This window comes from Triticum urartu, chromosome 5A (assembly GCF_056163025.1).
Source record: "Triticum urartu cultivar PI428250 chromosome 5A, HENAU_Tu73, whole genome shotgun sequence".
In the NCBI taxonomy this organism is placed as follows: Eukaryota; Viridiplantae; Streptophyta; class Magnoliopsida; order Poales; family Poaceae; genus Triticum; species Triticum urartu.
In genome coordinates this window covers 618,605,017-618,615,111 of record NC_141877.1, presented here as the reverse complement: position 1 = coordinate 618,615,111, position 10,095 = coordinate 618,605,017, and positions in this window count along the sequence as shown.

The window sequence follows — 10,095 nt, the reverse complement described above, 5'->3', positions numbered from 1 at the left end:
GCATGATATGCCATGATGCTCTACATATGTTTTGTTAAGGGTTTTGTCATCTCTCCAGAGGTGCAACCCATGTATGTTTAGGATGTGTGTGGTGCCTAGTGCAAGCTTGCAAAGTGGTGCACTTGCTAATTCTATTTTCAGGGACTTAGTAATTTCACTAAGTCCTGGAGCTGTTTATCTCATGATGTCATATGTTCGTGTTGTTTCCTAGTGATCCGTGCCTCTTTTGAGGATGATCAGTAAGGATGTTTTGTTAATATTGTAGTGATCTATCCATCCATGTCTTTGTTTGCAATTATGGAGCACCCTAGCTTGAGTCAATCGATCTCTACTTTTGCTACTTTGTGAATCTGGGCAGATTGTCAACTTGTTTGCAATTTTGCCGGAGATGTTGTAGTTGATCCATGCATGCTATGTTATTGTTCTTGCCATGTCTAGATTGCATTTTGTGCCTTCTTTATGGGTGTGTGCTTGTCTTGCCATGACTTGCACCGTAGTGAGTGCATCGAGCTCGTAAACATGCCTACTTGAGTTATGTTTCAGCATGTGCCAGTTTTCACTAAGTCTAAAAACGGATTATGTTTTTGCTATGTTCACATGCTTACAATTGTATTTTCTGATCCCTTTTGGCTCAAGGTCACTAAGGGACTTTTATTAAGCTCTTTAAGTAGCTCCATTTCATGCTTTACTTTGCCATGTTTAGGTCCTGTAACATGTAGTTTTGTGGCTCCAAAGAGGGCTACCTGATCTGAAATTCCAGACAAGTGTTAATTTCACTAAGTCTAAAATCTGTTTGTCATATGCATTTTTGCCATGCTTGTTTGAACCTGTTAATGGATGAATTGGCCGTAGCTCAGTGCTAGACTTTTGTTAAGCATCTTGTATGCATCCCTGCCATGTATTTTGTTGTCATGTTTGGTTGCTGTAGGATGTTCATCTCATTGCATTTAGATGGCTACTTGCTGCAAATCGCAGACCAGTGTCATTTTTGAATCGCTTGCCATTTCCAAACCGTAACTCTGATTCCGGCGTTCTTTATATCGTTTTCAAGCGATTTCATCTCATCTTTCGAGTGGCACACTTGGTTTTCCAAGTTGAGGCCAGATTCATGCATTTCCTGTCATATCTTGCATTTTGCATCCCGCATCGCATCCCGCATAGCATATCATCTTTGCGTTGTGTTGTTTGAGTTTGCACGTGGTTGATTGTATCCTTGTTGCTTGTTTGTCTTGTTTGGGTAGAGCCGGGAGACGAGTTCGCTAACGAGGAGCCCATTGAGTTTGCTTTTGAGGATCCAGCCAACTCTGACAACTGTGCAGGCAAGATGATCATACCCTCGAAATCACTACTATCTTTGCTATGCTAGTTTGCTCGCTCTTTTGCTATGCCAATGCTATGATGCCTACCATTTGCTTTCAAGCCTCCCAAATTGCCATGTCAAACCTCTAACCCCACCATTGTCCTAGCAAACCGTTGATTGGCTATGTTACCGCTTTGCTCAGCCCCTCTTATAGCGTTGCTAGTTGCAGGTGAAGATTGGAGGCCGTTCCTTGTGGGAACATTTATTTACTTGTTGGGATATCATTATATTGCTATGTTATCTTAATGCATCTATATACTTGGTAAAGGGTGGAAGGCTCGGCCTCTCGCCTAGTGTTTTGTTCCACTCTTGCCGCCCTAGTTTCCGTCATATCGGTGTTATGTTCCCGGATTTTGCGTTCCTTACGCGGTTGGGTTATAATGGGAACCCCTCGATAGTTCGCCTTGATTAAAGCTTTTCCAGCAATTCCCAACCTTGGTTTTACCATTCGCCACCTAGCCTTTTTTCCCTTGGGTTACCGGAGCCCAAGGGTCATCTTATTTTAACCCCCCCCCCCCCCGGGCCAGTGCTCCTCTGAGTGTTGGTCCGAACTGAGCTGCCGGCGGGGCCACCTCGGGGAAACTTGAGGGTTGGTTTTACTCATAGCTAGTCTCATCTGAGTGTGCCCTGAGAACGAGATATGTGCAGCTCCTATCGGGATTTGTCGGCACATTCGGGCGGTGTTGCTGGTCTTGTTTTAACCTGTCGAAGTGTCTTGAATTACCGAGATACCGAGTCTGATCGGAACGTCTTGGGAGGAGGTCTATTCCTTCGTTAACCGTGAGAGCTTGTCATGGGCAAAGTTGGGACTCCCCTGCAGGGTTTGAACTTTCGAAAGCCGTGCCCGCGGTTATGGGCAGATGGGAATTTGTTAATGTCCGGTTGTAGATAACTTGAACCTTAATTAATTAAAATGAATCAACTGAGTGTGTTACCGTGATGGCCTCTTCTCGGCAGAGTCCGGGAAGTGGACACGGTGTTGGAGTAATGTTTGCGCAGGTTGCTCTCTAGTTTCTCGCTCACGCTTTGCCTCCTCTTCTCGCTCTCTTTTGCGAATAAGTTAGCCACCATACTTGCTGGTCGCTTGCTGCAGCTCCACATATTTACCTTGCCATACCTATAAGCTTAAATAGTCTTGATCGCGAGGGTGCGAGATTGCTGAGTCCCTGTGGCTCACAGATTACTATTACACTAGATGCAGGGCCGGATGATTCCGCTCCAGGATACGCTTATGAGCTCAAGTGGGAGTTCGACGAGGATTCTCAACGTTACTATGTTTCCTTTCCCGATGATCAGTAGTGGTGCCCAGTTGGGGGTGAACGGGACCGTTGTCGCATGTTGGGTTCTCTTTTATTTTGGCGCCGTAGTCGGGCCATGAGTGTTTGGATGATGTAATGTTATTTATGTACTTGATTGACGTGGCGAGTGTAAGCCAACTATGTTATATCCCCTTTCATTATTATATTACATGGGATGTTGTGAAGATTGCCTAACTTGCGACATATGCCTTCAATGCGATTATGCCTCTAAGTCGTGCCTCGACACGTGGGAGATATAGTCGCATCGAGGGTGTTACACGCTTGGCCCTGTTTGGCCACTCCTCTTTGCCCTCTTCGGCGTTGGGGGCATAGTCCGGCGGAGGGGTCTTCCTTTTCCTAGACCCCTCGGCCTCCCCCGTTGGGGCGGCCTTCCTCTTCTCTCCTTCTTCCGCTGGGGGGGGGAGAGTTTTCTTCTTCCTCCTCCTCGTTTTTGCGGGAGGAGGGCATCTCGGACTCGTTAGATGACGAGTCCGACAGCACCACGTTGCGGGCACTCTTTCGAGTCCCCGTGGTTTTCTTCTTCTTGGCCTTCTTCTCCGGCACCGCATAAGGCGCCGGAACCAGCAGCTTCGCTAGTAGAGCTGGGGCTGGGTCTTCGAGCAGCGGAGCCGGACAGTTAATCGGTCCGGATATCGCCCGCCAAGCCTGTCAAAGGTAAGGGAGTTTAGATCCCGCATAGAGTCAAACTATGAAAAAAGCTTAACATCCTGTAAAAGGTGTAGATGGCATACCTCGCTAGCGTGACGCTGCGAACTATATTCGCGGTCCTTGGAAGCGGATGCGGGAGCCTCGGCGCCCTTGAATAGCATCTTCCAGGCGTCTTCGTACGTCGTGTCGAAGAGCCTGCTGAGGGTTTGATGTTGCACCGGGTCAAACTCCCACAGATTAAAATCCCGTTGTTGGCACGGGAGGATCCGGCGGACGAGCATAACCTGGATTACATTAACAAGCCGGACTGGCTTGTTCACCAGGGACTGGATGCATGTTTGCAATCCGGTCACCTCTTTTTCGTCACCCCACGACAGGCCCGTCTCTTTCCAGGACATAAGCCGCGTGGGGGGTCCAGATCGGAACTCGGGGGCTGCGGTCCATTTCGGATCGCGCGGCTCGGTGATATAAAACCACCCGGATTGCCATCCCTTTAGGGTCTCCACGAAAGAGCCCTCGAACCATAGGACGTTGGCCATCTTGCCCGCCATGGCGCCTCCGCACTCCGCCTGGCTGCCGCGCACCACCATGGGCTTGACATTGAAGGTCTTGAGCCAAAGGCCGAAATGGGGGCGGACGTGGAGAAAAGCCTCGCACACGACGATAAACGCCGAGATGTTGAGGATGAAGTTCGGAGCCAGATCGTGGAAATCCAGGCCGTAGTAGAACATGAGCCCCCGGACAAATGGGTGGAGTGGAAAACCAAGTCCGCGGAGGAAGCGGGGGAGAAATACTACCATCTCATGGGGCCTTGGGGTGGGGAGAAGCTGCCCCTCTTCGGGAAGCCGGTGCGCGATGTCCTTGGACAGGTATCCGACCTTCCTTAGCTTCTTGACTTTGCCCTCCGTGGCGCAGGAGACCATCCACTCGCCTCCCGCTCCGGACATTGCTGGAGAAGGTTGAGGTGGGAAGTGCGGGCTTGGGCGCTGAAGCTCGGGTGCGCAGGAGATGGATAGGCAAAGGAGGAAGAAGGCGTAGGTAAAAAGGTGGATCCTTGTCCCCTTATATGGGCGGATGCGATTGTGCGTCCCCACCTGCCTAGTAAAACTCGCTTGCCTCCCAAGCGCCGTGATAAGTGGCGCGGTTGGGTTACCATGTCCGTATTGATGAGAATCCCGTAAAAGGGGGTACACGATCTCTGCTTTGACAAGACGTGCCAAGGAAACCGCCTCGCAAAACACGCTGAGGTGGCAAAGTGAAAACGATTCAAGTGAAGGACTTGGCTGTAGTGTGATGACGCACTGCGGGATACGTCAGCATATTTGATTTGTGTTAATATTATTCTCTCTATGGCAATATGTGGAAGCTTATTTTGCAGAGCCGGACACTACTCTTGGTGTTTACAATCTTCTATGAAGGACTTGGAGGAGGAACCCGCCTTGCAATGCCGAAGACAATTTGCGCGCCGGACTCGTCGTCATTGAAGCCTGGTTCAGGGGCTACTGAGGGAGTCCTGGATTAGGGGGTGTTTGGGTAGCCGGACTATACCTTCAGCCGGACTCCTGGACTATGAAGATACAAGATTGAAGACTTCGTCCCGTGTCCGGATGGGACTTTCCTTGGCATGGAAGGCAAGCTTGGCGATGCGGATATTCAAGATCTCCTATCATTGTAACCGACTCTATGTAACCCAAACCCTATCTGGTGTCTATATAAACCGGAGGGTTGTAGTCCGTAGGCAATCAACTCCATATACAACAATCATACCATAGGCTAGCTTCTAGGGTTTAGCCTCCTTGATCTCGTGGTAGATCTACTCTTGTACTACCCATATCATCAATATTAATCAAGCAGGACGTAGGGTTTTACCTCCATCAAGAGGGCCCGAACCTGGGTAAAACATCATGTTCCCTGCCTCCTGTTACCATCCGGCCTAGACGCACAGTTCGGGACCCACTACCCGAGATCCGCCGGTTTTGACACCGACAACTGCCTTCAGTTTAATCAAAGGGTCTTGGCTCAGATTTTTGCTTCGAGGGCCTGCACATATTTTATACACAAAGTCAACTGGCGGCTTATACTCCGGATCAGCAAAAAAACACAAAGTTGAAGTCAGACGGCTTACCAAAGATGGCAGCCACCATTTGAGACAACCGGCCCTTTAACCCATTCAGCTCTGTTGAAATCTCTTCAAAGGCTGTTTCGGCCTTCTCAGCACATTGGGTCAGAAGCATTTTTTCCTCTTCCCAAGTTTTCTTCTTGGCAGCGAAGCTGGTCTTTAAATTTTCCGCCACAGAGAGACTTATTTGCAGTTTGGAGTTAGCAGATTTGATTTCTGCCTCCTGACTCGCTAGCCGGGTCTTCGCATCAGTCAATTGCGAGTTCAACTCAGATAAGGCATTCTGCAAAACATTCAGATGAGTCAAGATTTTGTTTTCAAGTTCAAAAATCAAGATTCAAGTCTCAATTACTTTACAAAAAACCACTTGACACTTGGGGGCTAATGTATGCCAAATCAAATTTTTATGACTCTAAAGACATACTTTAAGTCCCAAGTACCTTACAAAGTAACAACACTTGGCATTTGAGGGCTAATGTATGCAGTTCAGCAAGTTTGTCAAGGTTAAGCCGGAGTATTAAGTCCTTTGAATACGACACCAAACAATTTAAAGTACCGGCTCATTTATGATCAAAATGAACCGGTCCTTGGGGACTATAGTTGAAGCTTTGTTCTATTGAATTCGAGAAAAGTTTCAAAGGTAAAGGTCTCGGCCTATATTTTAAAGTCTACATGTCATTCTGGTTCTCTCATAATCTGAAGACTTGGGGGCTGAAGGAATATAGATAAGCCGGAAGAACGTACCTCGTATTTCAACTGCAGCTGTTTGACCATTTCAATCTCAGAGTCGCGACTGGAGTGTACATGGCTAAGATAGCCGGATAAAATATCATTGGCATTTAGATGGTCATAGTTGGCAACGTCAAAGCGAACTTTCTGCCTCTCCAATGCCTCTTGTTTTGCAGTACACCGAGCCAGCACGGTTGGATTCCCTGGTTCAATAAAGCGGCTCCCGGTGATCTGAACGTCTTGTGCAGAAGATGATGGCGGGTTGGCTGAGCTTGATGGTCTAGTAGCAGAAGGGTTCACAATGGTCTCATCAAACGACGGCTTAGGAGGATTTGCTTCTACATCAACAGGCGGGTCTGCTGGAGCATCGGTTAATGGAGAAGATGGCCTGGCCGGGTCAGATGCAAGCACTGTCGGGTCTTCCACCGGTTTAGCTACCTTCGCTTTCTTGGATTTAGCTTGGCCAATAAGAAAAAGGTTGCAAGATCATCAGTATAAAGATACAATTTGAACAACCCGGAAAATATGAGGATTTTTCATTACCTAGGGGCAGTCTTGAAGGCCAGAAATTGCGTCTGCGATGAGTCGCCAGAAGAGCGAGACACCTCCTGAAAGGGTAAAATAGAGTTGAAAGTAATATAAGGGGAAGGATCCATTAAAAAGAGTTAAAGATAGCAGCAAACCTCATTCGGATGCTTCTGAGGAGTTTGTTGAAGAACGACAGCCGGCTCATCTTCAGTCCAAGCTTGACAACGGCTTTCATGTTGCTGCTTTTTCAAACGAAAGTTGGGATCCAAGTGAGCTAAAGGGTTAGAAAACCTTACTTTACGGATCACTCGTCGAACTTTTTGTCTTGGCAAGGGCTTTGAGTCGGAGGAAATGATAGTTACCTCTGCTTCCACAGCCTGACTGGCCCCAGTGTCATCCTGGTAATGATCAGTGTCAATAAGATTGTTAAAAAATTGGCCAAGGGAATCAAGGGCTACCTTCGAGTCAGATGTATCATCAAGCTTCATCAAATCTTCAGCAATGCTCTCCTTCTTTTTCGTCCTCCGGGTCATTTTCTTGGCATTTATGGTGGCAGCTTTCGCTTTCTTGGCAGCCTCGTGGTCATACTTAACTTTCCAGAAGTCAGAGTTGGCCTGCAGACAGGTAAAAACAAGATAAAGAGTCAGGCAAGTATTAAAACAATACGACTGGGAAAATACAAAAGAGAGAAATAACGACATCCTTACTTCTGGTACCGGGTTAAGCTGGCAGAAGGGGTTTAACCCGATGACATTGCAATCTTCGTATTTCCCGTTCACCAGAAGAGTTGACATTGAGACAATATCTTCTTCTGTCAGTTGAACGGGGCTGTGACGAAGAGAGTCACCCGGGCCTCCGCCATACTCATACATCATCTTTGACCGACGGCTCAAAGGGATGACCCGCCATGAGATCCAGCAGCGGGTCAGATCAACTCCAGTCAACCCGTTCCCCAACAGAGCATTGATCCTTTTGATAGACGGTATCAGCCTCTTGCATTCAGCGACGGTAAGCTTACCAGGAAGCGCGAACTTGGAGTCAAGATGATCGGGGCGATAACCCGGCAGTGGCTTCTCGTTTACTGGTGAAGTGTCCTGGCAGTAGAACCAAGTCTGGTTACAGTCCTTTGGGTGACTTGGTAAGACAATGAGGGGGAAGACGACACCCTGCCAGCGCTGAATTGATATGCCTCCAAGCTCTAAGCTAAGGCCATTGGTGCACTCATTCTGCCGGTTCAAATAAAAGTATTCTCTAAACAACTCCACGGTCGGCTCTTGTTGAAGATACACTTCACAGAGTACTTGGAAGTTACAGATGTTAGATATGGAATTAGGCCCGATATCTTGAGGATGGAGCTTGAAAAAGTGGAGGACCTCTCTGAAGAACTTTGAGTCGGGCGGTGAGAAGCCACAGTTCATGTGGTCAGTGAAAACGATCACCTCACCATCTCTTGGATTGGGCCGTTCTTCTTCTGAGTCAGGGGCACGGTAAGACATGACAGTTTTCGCTGGCAGAAATCCTATGGTGAAGAACTCTTTTAAACGTTCCTCAGTTATGGTTGAGGGAACCCAGTTACAGATGGTTGGTGTTTTGGATGACATGATGTGAAAAGAACTGAAAAGAAAAACAGCATGCCGGTTCAGTTTAATGGTGAGATTGATAGTTAAGTGACGAAGATGCAAACAAGTAATGGCGGCTTAGTTAAGGGCTAATGACATGTAAGGAAAATTAAGGCGGCATGATAAGCCGCCATGACTACAGACATTTGAAAAAGGGAAACTCAGCTAAGTATTGAGACAAACAAGTTTCCTACATTGCTTGGTATTATTCCAGATCAAATGGTTGTTCAAAATGAAAACAATTCTAGACCTAAAAAGTTCAGTACAGAGGAGTCGGTAAGTTCTGAAGTAGCCTTTTAATCAGAGAAAGGGATCTGTGGATCAAGAAAAGGTACAAAAACACTACTGCGCGAGCATATACATAACTTTTGGATCAGAAAAGGCTGGCGGTGGAAGAACTACGATGAACTATGATGAACTATGAAGAACACGCAGGAACTTGAAAACCCTAATGCAGATCTGAGAAACGAAGGATAGAAAACTTACGGTTGTAGGTCTACTGCGGAGGTCGCCGCGGTTTCTCTGGATCGGTTCAGGTTGATGCAGCGGCCAAAGTCGATGGAGATGGAGATGAGGCGCGGTGGCGGCAGAACTCGAGCAGCAGGAGGTTTGCGAGAGGAAGAAGACAGAGTGAGAGAGGAAAGTTAGAAGGCTCAGGCGTGCCTATTTATAAGGAAAAGATGCGAACAGACGGGCGCGAAAATCAAGGGAGAGCCGAATAATGGTTATCCAGCTATACAGGCGCCTCGATTCTCAGGAAACATTAAAGATAAAAGATCCGTTGGAAGATGACGTCATGAAAGTTTTTTGCGTTTTCAAGAGATGACGTCACGACGGGTTACAAGAAAATTTCAACGAAGATAAGAAGATGGATTTTTGTCCAAGTATTGAAGATTGACAAAGAACGAAGTTCAAAGTCAACCTGGGGCCTAATGTTGGGGATATTACTATCGGTTATGACCCGCCCAGGAGGGGCCGGGTCAGCCCCAATGGCGGCTTACACAAGAAGCCCAGTAAACATTCAAGATTGTAGTTTATTAGTCTTATAGAAGGCTCAAAGGCCTGAAGGCGGTTTAAGGCCTGATATTGTGAACTGCCGTATGTAAGGAAAGACTTGTAAAGAAAGGCATGTAAAAAAAGTCACCGAGCCGGACACGATTATGAGCCGGCCGGGACTCTGTAGGCCACCAGGCGTCAACCCATGTATATAAGGGGACGACCCGGTGGCGGCTTAGGGCAAGAAACAACAAGTCGATAACCAAGCCGGCGAGTTGAGCCTCTTGGTGATCGAAACCCCAGCAATACCAATCCCAACTAGACGTAGGCTTTTACCTTCATCGTAAGTGGCCGAACTAGTATAAAACCCTCTCGTGTCCTTTGTCCCGATTAACCCCTTTAAGCTTCCTAGTGCGATGGCCCTACGACTAAGTCCTTGCTCTAGGACATCTGCCGTGACAATTCCACGACAATAATAGTGCTGATAACTCACATACAAACATCATGGTAACTCTTTAAATGGGGAAAATATTGTTGAAAATATGCCCTGATAACTTGTGTTACATCATATCTATCTCAAGGTAGTTTTGGTGATTGATGACAACATCTTTGCGGACTAATCATGTGCTTTGAATAGTTTAGAGATTCACCCCTCGCACGAGACATTTCCTTCCCTTCGGAGTGTCCTTCAAGACGGTGTAGCTCTTTCGTTTCTCTCTCGGTGGACTAGTTGCATAGAGGGCACCATACTATCAAGAGGGGGTCCGCTGGGGTTTT